A 21,136-nucleotide genomic window follows, 5' to 3' on the forward strand; every position below is an offset into this window, starting at 1 on the left:
GACGAAAATAATAGAGTGAGTCCTTTTGTTGCTATGGTGACAAGAATAAATTGAATCCATTACTCTGAAAAATTGCTCGAAAGTGTAGTTTAGCATTCCACAGTGGGTGTATTTGTTAAGAATTTTAATCTGTCACCTTCCATCAAAATGGCACAGCAGCCAGAGAAATATTTTACATCCGTACTTTTAGCTGGTTTTGATTATTTTAAAAGAAAACAGTGGAGAATAAATAGTCATCATTATATCGGCAATGTAAGTAATTTTTCTAAAAGGAGCTTGCCAGGTACAAACCTAAAAGCACATTACGGTTTTGTTTCCACCATGATGGAAAATGTCATTGTCAGCACGGGCTGAGCTTTGGATGATTTTTCAGGTAATCAATAATCATTAGTATGAAATAGGATTCAAGAGGTCTGGTCTAGAAACTAGAGGATGTGGTTTCCCTCCCTCCCTCCCTTTTTCTTGCTCTCTCTCCTCCTCTCAGTAGTTATGAATCCCTGAAATTATGTGTTTAACAACTTCACCTGCCTGAAAAGCTTTTTTTGTGTTTGTTTTTGCAGTACGCGGGCCTCTCACTGTTGTGGCCTCTCCCGTCGTGGAGCACAGGCTCCGGATGCGCAGGCTCAGCGGCCGTAGCTCACGGGCCCAGCTGCTCCGTGGCATGTGGGATCTTCCCGGACCGGGGCACGAACCCGCGTCCGCTGCATCGGCAGGCGGACTCTCAACCACTGCGCCACCAGGGAAGCCCAGAAAAGCTTTTATATGCTCATTCTTTCAGGCCCCAGTTGGTTTGTACCCATTTCATTTTCTGGTTTTCTCTGATGAAAAGTGAGGATTAACTATGCAACCTCTTCTTTTAGCTTCACATTTGTTGCCTTGGAACTTAATTGTTCTGATGGTTTTCTAACATGTCAGTATCACTTTAAGTCTTTGGTACAGATAAGCAGGAAATAAGGGGGCAACTATATTCTCACGCATTTAACCCAGACTTTCTTTGTTCCTTATGCTCTTTAGTTTTTGTTGCTATTGAAAGAATGTTATTTCTTTTCAAGAAGAAGTTCTATTTCATCAGCTCTACAGAAGGGCGGGTTTACTTAAGTTTCTAGACACTGTCTCCCCTTCTTCCTCATTTCGTGTTATTTTATTGGCAAAAAACACTTCTATTTAGATGATTCAAAAACATGAAGCCGTCTCTGATGCTCTTTTTCTATTTTTCCCAAGAAAGGAAGTTTAAATCAATAACTGAAATACATTTTTGTGGTGCTCAGAGATTTACTTCCTCGGAACTGTGGGAATTAACTTAGGTAACTGAAGTCAGCTCTAGTAGAGACATAACAAATGCCTCTCCAGAAAGGGAGCCTCCCCTCTGGAGTACCAAAGGCCCAAATTCTTCACCTGTAGACTTTTTAAATAGCTGAAGCAGAGAAGAAGCACGTTTTCAAACGTGCCAACAGAATCAATTTTTGGTTTTTAATTTGGGGAACTTTCTCAGATCTGGAAAACTTACTGAAAATCAAGGGTGAAGTTTACACATTTTACATATTTACCTTTTGAAGAACACAACCTTAAGACTATTTTCATGTCTTTCTCTTTCAAGGAGGGAAGTATCTGGACAAAGGGCCATTTCCAAGTCCTCTGTTTCCTGCACACCACCCAGCTGTTGATGGCCTCTATTTTGCTGAATTTTGATGAGGCCTCTTTGGGGGGCAAGGAAACTTGCCCTGTCCTCCCTAGCTGCCCATTAGAAGACAGCCTAGAGGGAGCTGGGGGCGGGGGCTCATTGCAGATGGCGAGGCTGGCTTGCTTCCTCCTGGAGAAGCAGGACGGCTCCGAGCTGTTTCTCTGTCCGGCTGGGCGTTGAGCGAGCCTGGCCAGGTGTGGGAGGGCTCGGCCGAGACCTTGCTGGGAGGCCGGTCACCATCAGTCAAAGGCTGTTGCTGAGCTGAGAGCTTTCGGACGCTGGCCAGCACGGAAATGGTCATCAGCTTCCTCAGCATCCCTGGACCAACTGCCTCTGGAGCAGAGCTGGGGCAGACAGTTCTGGAAACAACTCACACCTGGGATGCTGAGAACTGTTACTGAAGAAGGGAAAACTAGACACTTGCATGTGACGCAGAGGATGTAGTTAGGCTAACAGATCCTGAAAACTGCCTGGAGCCCTAAAATTCTAGTTCTTGAAGATCAGTATCGTGTCTTCTGTGACCCATACTGGCCATTCACCTGACTGGAGCATCCTCGGTTCACGAGAATCTGACACTCTGAGCAGAGTCACTAGCTCTGGCTCTAGGGGCACGAATCTCTGTGGCACGGATTCCTCTGCACCCCAGCCCCAAATAGGGACCCTCCAGGAGTTCCAGAGAAGTTCTTTGCAACACATACAACAGACAAAAGGTAAGCGTCCAGAGTATAAAAACATCTACAAATCAGTAATAAAAAGATGATAGAATGTCAGTGAAAAAAGTCACTAAGAGAAAGACCCAAGAAAGATGGGCGAAAGACACAAATGAGCATGTCACAGAAGAGAAAACATAAACGGTCAATAAACTTATGAAAAAGGTCACCCTCATTAGCAAGCAGGGAAATGTAAGTTTTAAAGCCACTGCAAGAGATCAGTTTACACCCACTTCATTGGCAAAAAATACAGTGAACCAAAACCAAGTGCTGATGAGGCTGTGAGGGAACGGGAACTCTCCTACAACACAGTTAGGAGCGTACATTGGCACAATCGCATCATTAAACAAGTCAGCATTAGTTAGTGATTCCTGCAACCCAGCAATTACACTTCAAGGGATGAAATGTGCAGCCGTACATCTAGTATCATTATTTATAATAATAAAAATTCAAAACAACCAATATATCCATCAACAGTAGATTGGAGGGCTTCCCTGGTGGCGCAGTGGTTGAGAGTCCGTCTGCCGACGCAGGAGACACGGGTTCGTGCCCCGGTCCGGGAGGATCCCACGTGCCGCGGAGCAGCTGGGCCCGTGAGCCATGGCCGCTGAGCCTGCGCGTCCGGAGCCTGTGCTCCGCAACGGGAGAGGCCGCAACAGGGAGAGGCCCGCATACTGCCAAAAACAAAACAAAACAAAACAAAACAAAACAAAACAAAACAAAACAGTAGGTTGGATAAATCAGTTTTAATATACTCCTACAACAGAGCACTATGTCACGATGAAAATGAAGAAAGTATAGTTCCATGTATCAATATTAGTAAATTTAAAAGACAAAGTGAAAAGAAACCCAAAAGCAAGTTACAGAAGAATGCATCCGGCAAGATCTCATTGTAAGTTGAAGGACAGGCAACAGGGGATGATATATTGTTTGGAGATACGCATGTATGGGTTAGAACTGAAAAAAAAGTTGGAAACTAAGTAATATGAAAGTCAGGACGGTGCCCTCCATGGTGGAAGCTGGAGAGGGGGCTGGTGACAGAGACGGGCTCACAGAGGGTGTTGAAGTCATTGACAAAGTTCCGTTGCCTAAGCTGGGTAGTGGCCGCAGAGCTGTTTGCTTTATTATTATTTAAACTACATGTTAAACTATATATTATTTAAACTATACATGTACGTGCATATATAATTACTCTATGATGTTATTTCACAATTAAAAAAAAAAGAGAAGTGGGGGGGAAGGAACACCAAATGGTGTTTGGGTCCATGTGAGCTGGATTTAGCACTGGGGGAGTGGATATCCAAGGGGACTAATAAAGAAATGTCTGCGCAGTTTCTGCAGTGTCTGCTCTGGACTCCGAGTGTATCCCTGATCAGATTGGGTCTTTGTGGTGCTGGACTGCGCCAACACACCTTTCCAAACTGTGGGCTCAGGGATGGCTTCCTGTAGAAGATGACGCTTGAGCTGGGTCCTGAGGGGTGAAGGACAGTGTGTCCAAGAGCATGGAGACTTGTTTTATGATGTAGTATGATTGCCATTTGTTCCACAAATATTTATTGGGGTTCTTTAAAAAAAAAAAAGAAACATAAAGGGACACATAAAGCTATATCTGAAAAGTGTCATAAGTTTGAATGAATGAAGTATTACAGAAATGGATGCAAAGAAGGTACTGATTTCAGTTGTAACAGAATCAGGAGAACCTTAGAATCATCGTGTTTCAGAGCTGGGAAGAGAGGGAAGAAACAGTTACTGAGCGTTGCTAGCGTCAGGCGTTCTGTTCAGTGCTTTATGGATCCTGGTGGGTGGAAAGGGCTTTCTAGGTGAAGGGGCTGCCTGAGCAAAGGCCAGATGAGGAAATTACAGGGTTCGTCCAAGGAGCAGTGAGCTGTTTGAGTGGAATAAAACAAAATAAGTTAGCATTTATTTCAGGGGTTCAACAATTTTTCTGTAAAGGGCCACGTAATAGTACTTTAGGCCGTGTGGGCAGCATAGTCTCTACAGCAACTACTCGACTCTGCTGTTGTACCACAAGCACGGTCATAGACCATGTGGGTGTGGGTGTGTTCCAATAATATTTACAAAAACAGGCAGTGGGCTGGATTTGGCGCACCGGCCAGCGTTTGCCAACCCCTGATTCATTGAATCCTTGCTATGTGATGAAAGAGCTCTGTGTGAAACATTTGATATGCTTTATCTCAGTCCTCAAAACCCTCACGGAGCAGGACAGTACCTATCACTACCCTTCTCTCCCATTTACAGATGAGGAAACCATGGAAATCTCCGAGAGATTAAGGTTATTTAGTAACAAGTGTTGGGGGCAGCATTTGAAACAGAGAGTCAGGCTCTAGTGTCACTCTTAATCACTGTGCTGCCTGAAAATTAGAGGGATTGTTGCGGGGGATGGGGCCCTCATGGCGATCCTTGCTGCCAGGCTAAGAGTCATCTTGGTTGGACAGCTGAGAGCCACGGAAGGTTCTGGGTGGAGACTGATATGATTAGAGCTGTTCTACACCCTGCTTCTCCTCCACGGAGGCGTAAGCTGTGGAGCTGCTCCTCACTCAGGTGTTCACAAGCAGGACGTCCAAGACAGATCTTCAGATCATTTGGAATCAGCCGTGCTGAGCTGTCTGCACATCTGGGGGTAGTCCAGTGCAGTGGGGAGAGGACAACCGTGCACACGCGGAGCAGACAGCTTGCAGTAGAGGCTGAAACAGCTTCAGGTAACGATCGGTCATGGCAGGTTTTCTGGACTTGCGACAACAAAAATAGCCTCTTTTGTTCCTGGTGACTTATTTGAGTCAGGGGACCCAGTGTCCGCACTGTTAGCAGCTGCCCTGTGGCAGCCCTCTCACTTCAGAGAGCAGTTTGGCAAGCTCAGGTTTTCCATTTTCTAAGGCTTCCCAAATGTAAGTGTCATGTTGCCTTCATATGGAAGGCTGACACCATGTTCATTTCACCAGAAGGCAGTCACTTGCTAATCACTCCTCCACCTGGAAGACAAGAGCTTATGAGAAAGGGTCCCCATTACCATGTTTGAAAATGGGATGGTCAGAGGATAGGAGTCAATCACTAGTGATTTATATCCTAATCCATGTCCTCTTGGCCAGAAAGGGAAGATAGGGGCCAGATCTTCAAGGTCTTTATAACATATTAAGGAGTGAAGATATATCCTTTAGGTCAGTGTCTTCTGAAGTGTGCTCCATAGAACCATACTCCTCCAAGATATTCTTTAAAAAGAGTTCCAGAATTGACATGTTCGGGAAGCCCCATGGGCTAGATTCCTGCATCTTGTAGCTTCACAATGCCCTATAGCACTTTTAAGGCTCTGGGAAGTTTTATAGTAAAGAATAGTCAATGTATCTTTTAACTTGGCATTCCCAAGGTTAGTTGGCCATATAAAATCCTTACCTCAGGTAATACCTACTAAAATTCTGTACTTCTAGTGATCTTTGGACTTCATTTTAGGAAATATTGTTGCAGGTGATTAGGGTCAGTGGGGTAGTTTAGGAAAAGTAGGATCATCAGATAGATGATTTAGAAAAATAACTTAGGCAGTCAATTAAAAGTTGAGTTAGTCAGGCTCAAGTTAGGCAAAAGGATCTAGCCCAAATCAAGAAAATACTGTAACAGTCCAGAAAAAACGAGGGCCTAAAGTATTGTCAGTGATCACGGAGATGGAGAGAGACAGATTTTGTCTGGACATTTTTCTAAGATGGGATGAGATCACATGTGATGGACTGAATATGGATGGTAAAAAAAAAAAAAAAAAAAAGGGCGAAATTAAGGTTGCTCCAAGGTATCCAGCTTGGTTGACCAGATGGATGGTTATGCTGTTCACCGAGACTGTTAATGCAGGAGAATTTCCAACACGGCTGTCTGGTAAAACAATGCTAGTTCATTGCTTTCTGGATCCGTACAGTTGATGTCAAGAGCAAGTATAGGCAGGGTCAACACAGAAGGCTCAGGCTCTGGGATCTGGCAGAAATGTAGAGTTTATTGTCCCATAGATTTTTCTGCTTCTTTCATGCTTCTCTGTTCAGTTTCAGTCTTCAGCTCAGGGTGGGAGTGGAAACTAGCAGGGCACATTGGCCAGAAAGGCAAACAAGTCTCTTTCCTGTCAAAATGCTTAATTACAGCAATACATCATGACACAATTGGCCAGCCCGGTCTGTTGCAAAGGCTCAGAAACAAGAACAATTGTTTTAGGGTGGGAGTTTCCAAGCTAATTTGTCAGAGAATTTTGGGAAGTCATAATGGGTAAAGTTTGTCAGAGGCAGTAATTAAAAATTGCCTCTGGATGTGTCTCGGGCAGGACAATATTTAAATATCGGACTGTGGTCCTCCCAGTATTGGAAGAAATTGTAACAAAAAACATCATAATATTGTCTTTATGTTCCTTATTGCAAAGAAGTAATAGCTGAAAACTATGAAGAAAAGTACATGAATGACATAAGTCCAAAATATGAAGGCTCTGGCTTTCTGGAAACATCACAGGAGAGGTCAATTTATTAGCACTATGACCACGTGTTTTATTGCCAGGAATTTAAGGTTCATGTTTTTGTTTTTTTTTTTGTTTTTTTTTTTTTTTTCGGTATGCGGGCCTCTCACTGTTGTGGCCTCTCCCATTGCGGAGCACAGGCTCCGGAGGCGCAGGCTCAGCGGCCCTGGCTCACGGGCCCAGCCGCTCCGCGGCATGTGGGATCTTCCCGGACCGGGGCACGAACTCGTGTCCCCTGCATCAGCAGGCGGACTCTCAACCACTGCGCCACCAGGGAAGCCCTAAGGTTCATTTTTTTTAAGCACCATTCTGTAATTTATAAATTAAACGGAAACTTCTGCAAAGTTCTCCTGTAGATATTCAAATGCCACATCAACTTAGACACCTTTTACTAAGTTTTTTGTTTTGTTTTGTTTTGTTTTGCGGTACGCGGGCCTGTCACTGTCGTGGCCTCTCCCGTTGCGGAGCACAGGCTCCGGACGCGCAGGCTCAGCGGCCATGGCTCACGGGCCCAGCCACTCCGCGGCACGTGGGATCTTCCCGGACCGGGGCACGAACCCGCGTCCCCTGCATCGGCAGGCGGCCTCTCAACCACTGCGCCACCAGCGAAGCCCCACCTTTTACTAAGTTATAGGTTCATATTTTAGCTTTAACATTTATTGAGGGTTAATATTATTAGAAAGAGCTATAGGAAGACCATTTCTGTACCTTTGTAAAACTCTTGAAGATATATATATAATCTTTGTTTTTTCGTAGGATTCGTACAATCGCTTAAGAATTTAGCACCAGAAAAAAGAACATTATTTTTTCCTTTTCTGAGCTACAACTCTTTTTCTTTTTTGTTTTAATCATCCATAAAAAAATGACAGTAGGTTTAACAATTAATCACAGTAGATATTCTATTTCCTACATCAGCATTGCTTTGAGTGGGTTCCATGAAGGAGAGCCCCACCAGGTACTCTGTGCCTAAATATAACTGGGAAATACTGGATACCATAGTTCATGATACATGTGAATGTCCTGAAGGCCCAGAGGAGTCTGTAGAAAAGAAACCCATGACACTTGAACCCATTTCCCCCTCCTCCCCAGTTTATCTGAGAAGACTTTTTTTTCCATATAACATCTATTAACATTTCTTAGAATTAGTGTTCTATAAAATATATACTTTTTATTGTGGTAAAATACATATAACATAAAATTTACCATTTTAACCATGTTTTAAGTGTACAGTTCAGTGGCATTAAGTCCATTCACACTGCTCTGCAACTACCACCACCATCCAACTCCAGACACTTTTTCATCTTCCTAAACATCCCATTAAATAATAACGACCCATCTCCCCCTCCCCACAGCCACTGGCAACCCCCATTCTACTTCCATAAAATACACTTTGGGGGCATACATAGACAACTGATTGATATATTTGTGTTGGCCTCTTTGAACATGGTTTTGGTTTGAAAGTTTTACTTTATCTTTTTATATTTCTATGGTTTCGTTAGCTACCTCAAACCCCCTAACTCCTCTTAAAGACAAGTAGCTGACAGATTATAAGTAAATATTTTATAATTAGAGATTCACAATGCATACTAGCAGAGTAAAGGGTCTGAGACTAGAGGCTTAATGAGAAATTGGAATTGTGACACCCTATGTGCATTTGTGTAACTTAACAGTGAATAATATAATCTCATGATTCCAAGGGAACATCAAGGCTCTGTTTTCCAGTCATTCTCAAGCATCTGTAGTTAAATGTGAACATGGTCTATTAGGACCTGGACTTTATATACTGTTCCCTATGCTTGGAATGCCATCTTCCTACAAGGAGAGTTAAATACTCATCTCTTTTTTCCATGTTTGTGGATAACTCTATTTAAAGCACTCGTGTACCACATTTTAATTTACATTGCTATAATTATTTTCCCGTATGGCTGTGTCCCCCACTACACTCAGGCCATGAAGGGTAGAGAAGGTTCTATTTAACTCTCTTGTAGCGAGTAGATGACAGATGCTTCGTAATGCTTGTTAAAGCGTCCAGCTCAACCATCCGATACTGGAACAGTTTCTAGGACATTCTTACATCCTAGATGAGATGGCCTGTTATAACTGTTATTTAGTACCACAATAGTGTTTTAGTGAACGCATAAAACAGGAAAAGGGAATTTCATAATTATTAGAAAGGAGGATACAAAATTTTTCATCATTTGGAACTGATACAAGTTTATATCTAGAAAATCCAAGACAATGAATATACAATTCAAAATTAGGAAGTTTAGTGAAGTTGCTTATTAAAAACTTAACATCTGAAAAATGATAGCTTCGTATATTCTAACAAAAGCCAATTAGTAAATATAATAAAAAATCCTACCTGCAATAGCAGCAAAAACATGAGACACGTGGAAATGGTCTTCATAAACATGCAGGACCTATATAAAGAAAACGACAAAGGTGGTGAGATAATTAAATATTTACCAAAAAAGTTAAGCTGGCTCTCTACCTTATACCCTATACCAAAACCAATTTTATAAAGAGGAAAATCTAAATGATGAAACTATTAAAGAGCCAGAAGAATATGTGTGTAAATATTGATCAGATCTGGATAAGAGGAAGACTGTTCTAAGCACATATGCTTTTTACCATAAGAAGAAAGACCAGCGGACTTGATTACATTAAAATGAAAAACTTCTGTATCTCAAAAAGCACCTTAAGCAATATTAAATGTAAACGAAGTAGGGAAAACATTTCCAACATAAATGACACAGGACTTAAGTCCCAATTGTATAATACGCTCATATAAACTGATAATAAGTAAATGCTCCAGTAGGAGAATGAATAAAAACTTGAATCAGTTACAAATGGTTACCAAATATACAGTGGTCAATAACCTTATGAAAGCATCGCCAACCTCATTGGTAATGAAAAGAAATTCCAATTAAAACAGCAAGATGGCATTCTGTCCCAGAAAACTGATAAATCAATTTAAAAACAGTAACATCCAGGGCTGATGAAGATGAGGTAACGTGGAATGATTCTCCCCTTGAAGGTGTGCAACCTTTCAATAAGGCAATTGGTGTGCAAAATCTTAAAAATGTTTAATCCTGGGCTTGCCTGGTGGCGCAGTGGTTGAGAGTCCCTCTGCCGATGCAGGTGACACGGGTTCGTGTCCCGGTCCGGGAGGATCCCACATGCCACGGAGCGGCTGGGCCCGTGAGCCACGGCCGCTGAGCCTGCGCGTCCGGAGCCTGCGCTCCGCAACGGGTGAGGCCACAGCAGTGAGAGGCCCGCGTACCACCAAAAAAAAAAAAACAACAAAAAAAAAGTTTAATCCTTTGATGGAGTATTTTTATTCCTAGTAATTTGTCTTAAGGATATTGTCAGTGATGCTCCAATAAGGATATTCATCCTAGAATTATCTGTAATAATGAGAACCTAAAAACAATAATAGAATATGGGCACGTTAATAAGAAAGAATATTTTGCAGCCATTAAAAAATATTTTAAAAGAACACTTAAGGTTATGAAAAATATTTATTACATATTGTTTAAGTGAATAAATCAGGGTATATATCTAAGTATACCACATGACCCCAACTTTGCAACACACACATAACATATATACATACATGTGTGTGTGCACACGTGTGCAGAAAAACACATTGGAAGGAAATACTAGACCTCTGGGTGATAGGATGGTGGAAAAGGGCAGGATGATTCTTTTTTATTATTAAACTTATTGTATTTCCAAATTTCCTACAATAAACGTTCATTGCTTTCATAATTATAAACACCAATATTAAAAGGAAACACACAGTTCTTCCTTATGTGAAATAAAAGATCCCTCTGAACTCGCTCATCGCTTATTCCCTGGCAGGCAAACAGAACAAATCGAATTCCTTCCGTGCTGCCCTGCTCGAGCTCCCCATTTTCAGTCACTTCGGCTCTCACCACATGAATCTATGTCACTTCATTCCACCCTCCTGGTTTCGCTCCTGAAAACGTGCTGCGCGTTGTTTCCACCCCTCTTGGAAGCTGGGTACCCAAGCTGCACACAGTTTTCCACGGACGCTCTGGTCCGCGCAGAGCAGAACGGCTCCTTGTTCCACGTCCTGCACTTTGGCTCATGGCCCTAAAGTCCAAACTCTTTTCTCGCTCACCCCTGCCCTCTGCATGCGTGTGGACCCCTCAGTGACCTACTGCTGCTGAGTCAGGACCGAGCCCCCAACCCCGGCTCCATCCTGTAACAGCCCGAAACACACTCTGCATCATTAAAACACCCTCTTGCTAGAGTTCTTGCCAGAATCTTGACCTCCGTGAAGCCTCTGGGCCCAGCTGACACATCCCTGCCCCTTCTCATGACCCCTCTTAAACCTTACATTGATTGTACCCCCAAGAAGGTCTGCAGGCTGTCAGGCAGCCAGTGGGGAACCTCGTCTCACTTCCCTCCTTCCTTCACATCCTCTCCTCACTGCTACTCGTTCACAACAGGAATGTTGGTCACACCTCACTCAGAATGATGGGGTCCCCATGTATTTCGGCAGCTTGTTTCACATGCTGGTATCTTTGCACATCTGAGACGGAGAGTCAGGCTCTACCTGATCTAATGATACACCTGAATGTCCTCCCCGCCTCCTTCTTTCAGCCTGCCTTGCTTTAAGTGCAAACAAGCAGCTGTTTCCCGTCCTTTAGGGCGTGCTGTAGTGGCTTGTGAATCATACTGTGTGTTATTATTGCCAGATTTTCCAGTAAGATTCCTATTCTCCATATCATCTTAAATACTGAAGGGTGAGAAGGCAGGTATACCTGGTGACAGGTATCCAAAAATCTTCAAAATGTTAATATCCACTTATGGGAATTGTAGAAGAAATTTTTATTTGCAAGTATTAACTCTTTCCCTGGTGAAAGGAAAGAGTAGAGGTAAGGAGAGGGCGTTATCTGAGTGCGGAGCAGAACACCCGGCGGGAGTAGGGGTCAGGAGAGGGGGGCTGTGTGCCCTAAGCTGGGATGGGTTTGGGATTCATGGGTTTACTCTTCAAACAAAATTAGTCAAAAACCTGAACTTCCTTCTAACGGAAAAGAATATCCGAGGGACAAGTTCATGAACAGGATGAAAGCCTAACAGAGAGCTTTAGCCTCAGCCTGGCCAATGGACCGGCTAATGGCAGAGAGAGTCCCTGGATAATGGCACCTGTGGTCCAGCGTCTCTAGCCAGACTAGGTGCTGATGAAACTGAGCTTCACCCTGGCCAGCCTGCTCTGTGCCCCATCTTCCAAAGCTGCTTATGGGCACATAAATATTACAGGTAAAAACGGTTCTGTCTTGCTCAACGATGTGAAAGTACTTAACACTACTGACCTGTACACTTAAAAGTGGTTAAGGTGGTAAATTTTATGTGCATTTCACCACAATCAAAAAAATACCGCTGGAAAAAAAATACATCTGTGCGGCAACATGGATGCATGTTGAGAATGTTATACTTAGTGAAGTAACTCAGACAGAAAAAGACAAATATGATATCACTCATATGTGGAATCTAAAAAATAATACAAATGAATCTATATATAAAACAGTAACAGACACACAGACATAGAAAACAAACGTATGGTTACCAAAGAGGAAGGGGGGGAGTATGGGATTAACAGATACAAACTACTATACATAAAATAGATAAACAAGAAGGACCTTCTGCATAGCACAGGGAATTATATTCAATATCTTGTAATAAGCTATAATGGAAAATAATCTGAAAAATACATATGACTGAATCGCTCGGCTATACACCTGAAACTAACTCAATATTGTAAATCAACTACACTTCAATAAAATATACATCTGTTATATCATAAAAATGTAAAAATTCTCATGACAACCTGGTCTTTTCACAGAGGATGGACTGGATCTATGGGCAGAGCTTGTCGGTGCAAAGAATCTGTTGGCTAGCTCATGTCAGCATTACTGAACAGGGGCAGCTTGTCTGTAATATATTTCCACGTAATTTATAGTTATTTGTTAAACTGGTAGTTTGCAAAATTACTATTAGGTTACATCATATTCTCCCTGCACAAAAATGGATCAACGATTCAAAATGGATTAAAGTAACAAGGTAACTATTATAACTCAGAATAACAACACAATTGTGAATTGTGAACATGCACATACAGAATGCAGATCTGCATGAATTGGGAAAAATGTATCTGTGAGTGGGATGATTCTCAAAATCAGCCTAAGAATTGCAGATGGGAAACACAATAAAAAAAAATCAAAACCCTTAATTTTATTGGACCATTTGCAATCTCTTCCCGGTTTATTTTCTTTCAAAACTTTTCTGATAGCAGTGTAAAGCTGTTAATTTGTGCATATCATTTTCCAATGAAACACATTTTCTAATGACCACCTGATAGACCAAGTTTTTACTTTCATCCCCTAAAGGTCACATAATGCCTTCCAACTTGAAATAAATGAATTTTAGCACTAAAAGTGGAGATGAGACCAAAATGCATAGATTTCATTCAAAGTCACACTCTTTATAGCTAGATATCCTTAATCCCACTATCAAGGAAGAGCAGGTTGAGCCAGCCACAAACATGAATGCCATGAAGTACTGTGCAGGGAGAAAGCAGAACCAGCTATTGGCTAAACTCCTGTATTGGGTGACTCTGTAGGATGTCACAAAACTTACGGGGCATAAAATATGAGAAAAGTACAGAAGGAGTTTTGCTTTATTGTTGGACAAATTTGCTGCATATGATGTATGAGTCAGCTCTTGAAAAAGATGTAGAACAGAAAATATGATGACACTTTGTTCTGCTTATCATTGAAAACTCACGCTGTGGAAGAAGAGGTTTTAAAAACTGTGTTATTGACTATTTTGTCAATAACAAATGATACAGACTAGACACTGCTAGCAGGGCAGTGCTGATGGAAACCAGCTACAGAAAGACTGTACTGAAGTGACAGCCCATAGAAAACAGCTGGAGCTCAGAAATAGGCCTCTGGTCTTGGGCACTGAAGGAAGGAAGTTTTAAAAATACGACTGTATAATCAATGTGACCGTGTATGCTACTCAGTGTATATCTTTTCAGCAAACTGGGAGAAGAGATGGGAACAGATGACAACTGCTGCTTTTCCATGTTCAAGTCTACTGTCTCTCAAGGGGGAAGATGCTTATGTGGGTTTTAAAATGAGGGCTAAGAGAAGAACTGTCCTTCAAGCATGACATACTCATATCAGTACATTCTGTTCCTCTTGGTTCAAGTTGTCAGCCCAGGTGGTGAATCTGAAAGACATATTCTGCATATTGCAAAGCCTGAATCTATCACTCTAGGACTGAAATGTTATTCTTTGTAACGCTGAGCTAAGATATCATCGGCTCGTCTAAAAGGCAAGAGTGGTGTAATGAATAGGTGACAGAATTTAACTCTGTCAAAAAAAGAAAGTGATGATGTGTAATAAAGTGTATTTATATAGCACGTCCAAAAGCTGAAAAAACAAAAAGAAATACTTTCCAGAGCTGATACAATCAAAGAGTAGATTAAAACTTTATCCTTTGTTCCCTCCTAACTTTTAAGGGTGAGATGCTCCTTAAGCTAGCATTAATGCAGAACAGAAAGTAGTCTTGAGTGAAAAAAATTCTCCATATTTTCTGGATCCTTTTTCAATCTGGATTTCCAAAACTACTTTGTCTGTATCAATGTCAATTTCCTGGTTGTGATGTTCTGCCAGAGTTTTTTGAAAGATGTTCCTTTTGTGGGAAACTGGGTAAAGGGATCTCTCATTCTTTCTTACAACTGCATGTGAACCTACAATTATTTCAAAATAAAAAAGTTTAATTAAAAAAGTTCACATCCATTCATGATAAAAACTCTTACCAAAGTGGGTATAAAGGAAACATATCTCAACATAATAAATGCTGTTTATGACAAACCTACAGCCAATATAATACTCAATGGTGCAAAGCTGAAAGCCTTCTCCTTAAAATCTGAAACAAGACAAAGATGCTCACTCTCACCACCTCTATTCAACATAGTATTGGAAGTCTTAGCAACAAGACAAGAAAAAGAAATAAAAGGTATCCAAATAGGAAGGGAAGTGGTAAAATTGTCATTATATGCAGGTGACAGGATACTATATGTAGAAAACGCTAAAGATTCCACACAAAGACTACTAGAACTGATAAATGAATTCAGCAAGGTAGCAGGATACAAGATTAACATACAGAAATCGGTTGCATTTCTTTACACTAACAATGAAATATCAGAAAGGGAATGTAAAAAAAAATCTCTTTTAAAATCACATCAGGGACTTCCCTGGTGGTCCAGTGGTTAAGACTCCAAGCTCTCACAGCCAAGGACCTGGGTTCGATCCCCGGTCCAGGAACTAAGATCCTGCAAGCCACGTGGTGTGGGGAAAAAAAATCACATCAAATAAAATAAAATACTTAGGAATAAACCTGATCAAAGAGGTGAAAGACTTATATGTTGAGAACTATAAAACATTAATAAAGGAAATTAAAGATGATTCAAAGAAATGGAAAGATATCCTATGCACTTGGATTGGAAGAATTGATATTGTTAAAATAGCCATACTACCCAAAGCAATCTACAGATTTAATGGGATCCCTATCAAAATACGCATAACATTTTTCACAGAACTAGAACAAATGATCCTAAAATTTGTATGAAACCATAAAAGGCCCAGATTGTCAAAGCAATCCTGAGGAAAAAGAAGAAAACAGGCAGCATAACCCTTTCAGACTTCAGACAATACTACAAAGCTACAGTAATCAAAACAGCCTGGTATTGGCACAAAAACAGACATATGGATCAATGGAACAGAATAGAGAGCCCAGAAATAAACCCACGCACCGACAGTCATTTAATCTTTGATAAAAGAGGAAAGAATATACAACAGAGAAAAGACAGTCTCTTTAGCAAGTGGTGCTGGGAAAGCTGGACAGCTGTATGTAAATCAATGAAGTTAGAACACTCACTCACACCTTACACAAAAATATACTCGAAATAGCTCAAAGACTTAAACATAAGACATGACACCATAAAACTCCTAGAAGAGAGCATAGGCAAAACATTCTCTGACATACATCATACCAATGTTTTCTTAGGACACCAGTTTCCCAGGACAAAAGAAATAAAAGCAAAATTTTAAAAAATGGGACCTAATCAAACTTACAAGCTTTTGTACAGCAAAGGAAACCATAAATAAAAGTGAACCTACAGAATGGAAGAAAATATTTGCAAATGATCAACCAACAAGGGCTTAACTTCCAAAATATACAAACAGCTCATATAACTCAACAACCAAAAAACAAACAACCCAATTGAAAAATGGGCAGAAGACCTAAATAGACATTTCTCCAAAGAAGACATATAGATGGCCAACAGGCTCATGAAAAGATGCTCAATATTTCTAATTATTAGAGAAATGAAAATTAAAACTACAATTCGGTATCACCTCACATTGGTGAGAATGACTGTCATTAAAAAGACTACAAATAACAAGTGCTGGAGAGCGTGTGGAGAAAAGGGAACCCTCCTACACTGTTGGTGGGAATGTAAGTTGGTGCAGCCACTATGGAAAACAGTATGGACGTTCCTCAAAAGGCTAAAAATACAGCTGCCCTATGATCCGGCAATCCCACTCCTGGGCATATATCCAGACAAAACTATAATTCAAAAAGATACGTGCTCCCCTATACTCATAGCAGCACTATTCACAATAGCCAAGACATGGAAACAACCTAAATGTCCATCAACAGATGAATGGATAAAGATGTGGTACAAATATACAGTAGAATACTACTCAGCCATAAAAAGAGAATGAAATAATGCCATGTGCAGCAAAACGGATGGACCTAGAGATTATCATGCTAAGTGAAGTAAGTCAGAAAGAGAAAGACAAATACCACATGATATCACTTATATGTGGAATCTAAAATATGACACAAATGAATTTATCTATGGAACAGACTCAAAGACATACAGAACAGACTTGTGGTTGCCAAGGGGAAAGGGGGATAGGGGAGGGATGGGTTGGGAGTTTGGGATTAGCAGATGCAAACTATTATATATAAAATGGATAAACAACAAGGGGGTTCTACTGTATAGCACGGGGAACTATATTCAATATCCTGTGATAAACCATAATGGAAACAGTACAAAAAAGAATGTATATATATGTATAACTGAATCACTTTGCTGTATAGCAGAAGTTAACACATTGTACATCAACTATACTTGAATAAAATAAATTAAAAAAAGAATTAGACAAGAAAAAAAGTTCAAACAAATAACAAAAATAACAATACCGTGATGAATATCCTTGTATCTAAATCTTTGTACAGCTCTAAGAGGGCTTCCTTAGGATAAACCCCTTCAAGTAGAATTGCTGGATCAAATGGTATGCAGATTTTTGCATCTATGTTCATAAGGGATGTTGGCCTATAATTTTCCTGTCTTATAATTTCTTTGTCAAGTTTTCATATGAGAGTTATGCTGGCTGCATAAAAAAAAAATGGTGAGCCAAGATCACTGGATTGTATCAATATCAGTTTCCTGGTTGTGATGTTGTACTACAGTTATTCAAGATGTTACTACTGAGGGAAAGGCAGTGAAGGGTATACAGAACTTCTATTATATCTTACAACTGTATGTGAATTTATAAGTGTCTGAAAAAGTTTTAAAAGTTCAACATCTTGGGCTTCCCTGGTGGCGCAGTGGTTGAGAGTCCACCTGCCGATGCAGGGGACACAGGTTCGTGCCCTGGTCCGGGAAGATCCCACATGCCGCGGAGCGGCTGGGCCCGTGAGCCACGGCCACTGAGCCTGCGCGTTCGGAGCCTGTGCTCCGCAACGGGAGAGGCCACAGCAGTGAGAGGCCCGCGTACCGCAAAAAAAAAAAAAAGTTCAACATCTTATGATTAGAAAACAAAAACAAAAATAAAATTCTTAGCCTTCTTGGCTTCTAAGCAAACTTTTTTATTTTATAAAGGGTAGTGACCAAAATACTCTACAGTAAACCTAATATTACTAATTACTAATTATTACTAACATTACTAATTAGTAATGTTAGTAATATTTGTAATAATTAAATATTATTAACATTACTGGCATAATATTAAAAGTACCTCCCTTAAAATGAGAATCAAAATAAGGATATTCGCTATTGTCACTTCTGTTCAGCATTGTACTGGAGGACCTATCAAGACTAGTAAGGGCTTCCCTGGTGGCACAGTGGTTGAGAGTCCGCCTGCCGATGCAGGGGACGCGGGTTTGTGCCCCGGTCCGGGAGGATCCCACATGCCGTGGAGCGGCTGGGCCCGTGAGCCATGGCCACTGAGCCTGCGCATCTGGAGCCTGTGCTCTGCAACGGGAGAGGCCACAACAGTGAGAGGCCCGCGTACCGCAAAAAAAAAAAAAAAAAAGACCAGTAAAACAGGAAAAAGAAATAAAACATATAAGAATCATAAAAGAAGAAACAAAACTGTTGTTATGATCAAGTGATATTATTGTGTATAATACATAAAGTTAAGAACATCTATAGATAATTGTTTTGAAGAAGGTAGTTAATGAGTTGTGTCAGGAAAATCTCTCCTTGTTTCTTCCTTCTGCCAACTTGATTCATAGTCAAGGTGTAAGAGTACCACTCAGTATACAGCAACATTAGGAAAAGAAAACTCATAAAATAGGAACTTAAATTAGACAAAGAGTCATGACCTCGTTCCTCAAAGTCCCTTAGGATCTCCATTAAAAATTCAAACTACGTCCTCATCCTCCTCTAAGTAAACGTGGACTACTATTTAGGATTCAAAATTATTTCCTATTTAATTTTGTCATTTTTCATCTTTAATCATTAGAATTGTGATGATATTTAATACAATTTTGAAATTCACCTGTATGCGACTTCCCCTGCATTACAAATCATAGAAGCTTTTGTCTGAGGGCTTAACCTCCATTTATGACTTTGCTTCTTTGGGAAAACACATGTGATTCCAAAGACTCCTTTGGAATTCACGCCACTCTGTAGTCCAAAGACCTTGGTGGGGGTGGGTCCTGAGGCCGCTGTCTGTGACTCTGTCTCTGAGACGTCACGAATAGCAAACGCAGAGGGCTCAATCTTTCCAATGCTTTGTTTCCCAGATTTTTGCAAGTAACAGGTATTCATGAATGTGTATAGCAGGTTTAATAGTAGCCCCCCAAAATACATGTCCGAGTCCAAACCCTGGAGCTGTGAGTGTGACCTTATTTGAAAACAGGGTCTTTGCAGATGTAATGAAGTAAAGGATCCTGAGATGAGATGATCCTGGGTTATGTGGCGGGCGGGGGCGTGCTTAATATCCAGTAAGAAGTGGAGGTGGACACGAAGAGGTGGTCATGTGAAGGTGAGGGCAGACACTGGGGTGATGCTGTCACAGGTCAAGAGATGCCAGGAGCCATGAGACACTGGAAGGGGCAAGGAAGGATTCTCCCCTAGATCTCTTGCGGGAAATGTGGCCCTGCCAATGCCTTGATTTCAGACTTCTCGGTTCCAGAACTGAGAGAGAATGAATTTCTGTCGCTTTTAAGGCACCATGTTTGTGGTAATTTGCAGACCCAGGAACTGCTTCATGAGCTCCTCATACAGTTTTCTCGCGTGATTTCTTTTCATGGTCAAACCTAAGGCCTGCCACCTCCTACAGCCTAGACTCTGCTGTGAGAGCCTGGATAGATGGACTTGTGCCAGGCGTGGAGCTGTGTCTTTTAATTGAATCCTTGTAGCAAACCTGTGACCTGGTTATTAGGACCACTTAGAAATACGGTGACTAAGGTTTCGAGAGATGGAGTCGCCTCCCCAAGGACACACAGTAATAACACTGACTACCACCCACTGAGCACCTGCTGCGTGCCGGACACGGCACTGAACTCTGCAAACACGCCTTCACTTGTATCTCTAGCAACTGTCTGTACCATTCGTTCGTTCCTGTAACACATTTTTGTAGAGTGCCCGCCATATGCCGGGTACCGTCCTAGATCCTGGGGATACAGCTGTGACCACGACAGCCTGTGATCCTTCCCCCACAGAGCTTGCTTTCTACATGCCGACACAGACAGGAAACAAATGACAGAGTCAAATATTACGTCTGGTGTCCAGAGCTACTGAGAAAAATCAATCAGGGAAGGGAGAAGGGAACGCTGGGATGCTGGGGGAAGGGATGCAGGGAGTTAGAGTTTTAAATAGTTTGGTCAGGGAAGGCCTCACTGAGGACAGGCCGAGAGTGTGAGCGGTGGGAGAGGAGGGCCGTGGGGAAAGCACCCAGCTCCGTCTCGGCTTCAGAGAAGATGCCGAGGCTCTGGGGGATCCAGTGACCTGCCCACGACCACACAGCTCCTCCTCAGCATGGGACAATTGTGTGGAAGGGGCTTTAAAGACGCTATTTAGGGACTTCCCCGGTGGCGCAGCGGGTAAGAATCCGCCTGCCAATGCAGCGGACACAGGTTCGAGCCCTGGTCCGGGAAGATCCCACATGCACCTGAGCAACTAAGCCCGTGCGCCACAACTACTGAGCCTGCGCTCTAGAGCCCGCAAGCCACAACTACTGAGCCCATGTGCCACAACTACTGAAGCCTGCGCACCTAGAGCCCATGCTCCGCAACAAGAGAAGCCACCGCAGTGAGAAACCTGTGCACCGCAACGAAGAGTAGCCCCCGCTCGCCGCAACCACAGAAAGCCCGTGCACAGCTACAAAGACCCAACACAGACAAAAAAAAAAAAAAAAGACACTATTTATAACCATTACAATACCCTGTCAGGTAATGATTATATTAATATTATATATTTTTATGGTGTATTTATAGATACATTTCATAAAGTAGATTACTAATATAGATGAGGACCTCTCCTCAGAGGGGTAAACTGACCTCCAGGCAGTGGTCCTTGGCAGAGCCGGCGTCCCAGCCCAGGTCTCCACACACATGCCCTTTCCACTGCCACCTATGATGCCTGCCGACTGCCACCTCCCTGCAAAAGTCAGACACGAGGGTGGGCCCCTGGGTGTCAATTTCTGTGAGAGAAAGGATGTCAAAGCTGCAGAAGTATCACAACGCTCCCTGTCTCCTATCCAAAGAGGGTTATACTTCAGGGCCAGCTGTTGGCTTTTTTTCTGTAAATTCTCTTGGGTTCCACTAATTTTACTGACCATTAGGGTGTAAGGGTTGGGAGTAGGTGCAGGTTTAATACTTATCCTATCATTTTCCTGCCTAAGGAAT

Source organism: Aethalodelphis obliquidens, unplaced genomic scaffold (assembly GCF_003676395.1).
Source record: "Aethalodelphis obliquidens isolate GAN/ISIS:26980383/991018 unplaced genomic scaffold, ASM367639v1 scaffold5, whole genome shotgun sequence".
In the NCBI taxonomy this organism is placed as follows: Eukaryota; Metazoa; Chordata; class Mammalia; order Artiodactyla; family Delphinidae; genus Aethalodelphis; species Aethalodelphis obliquidens.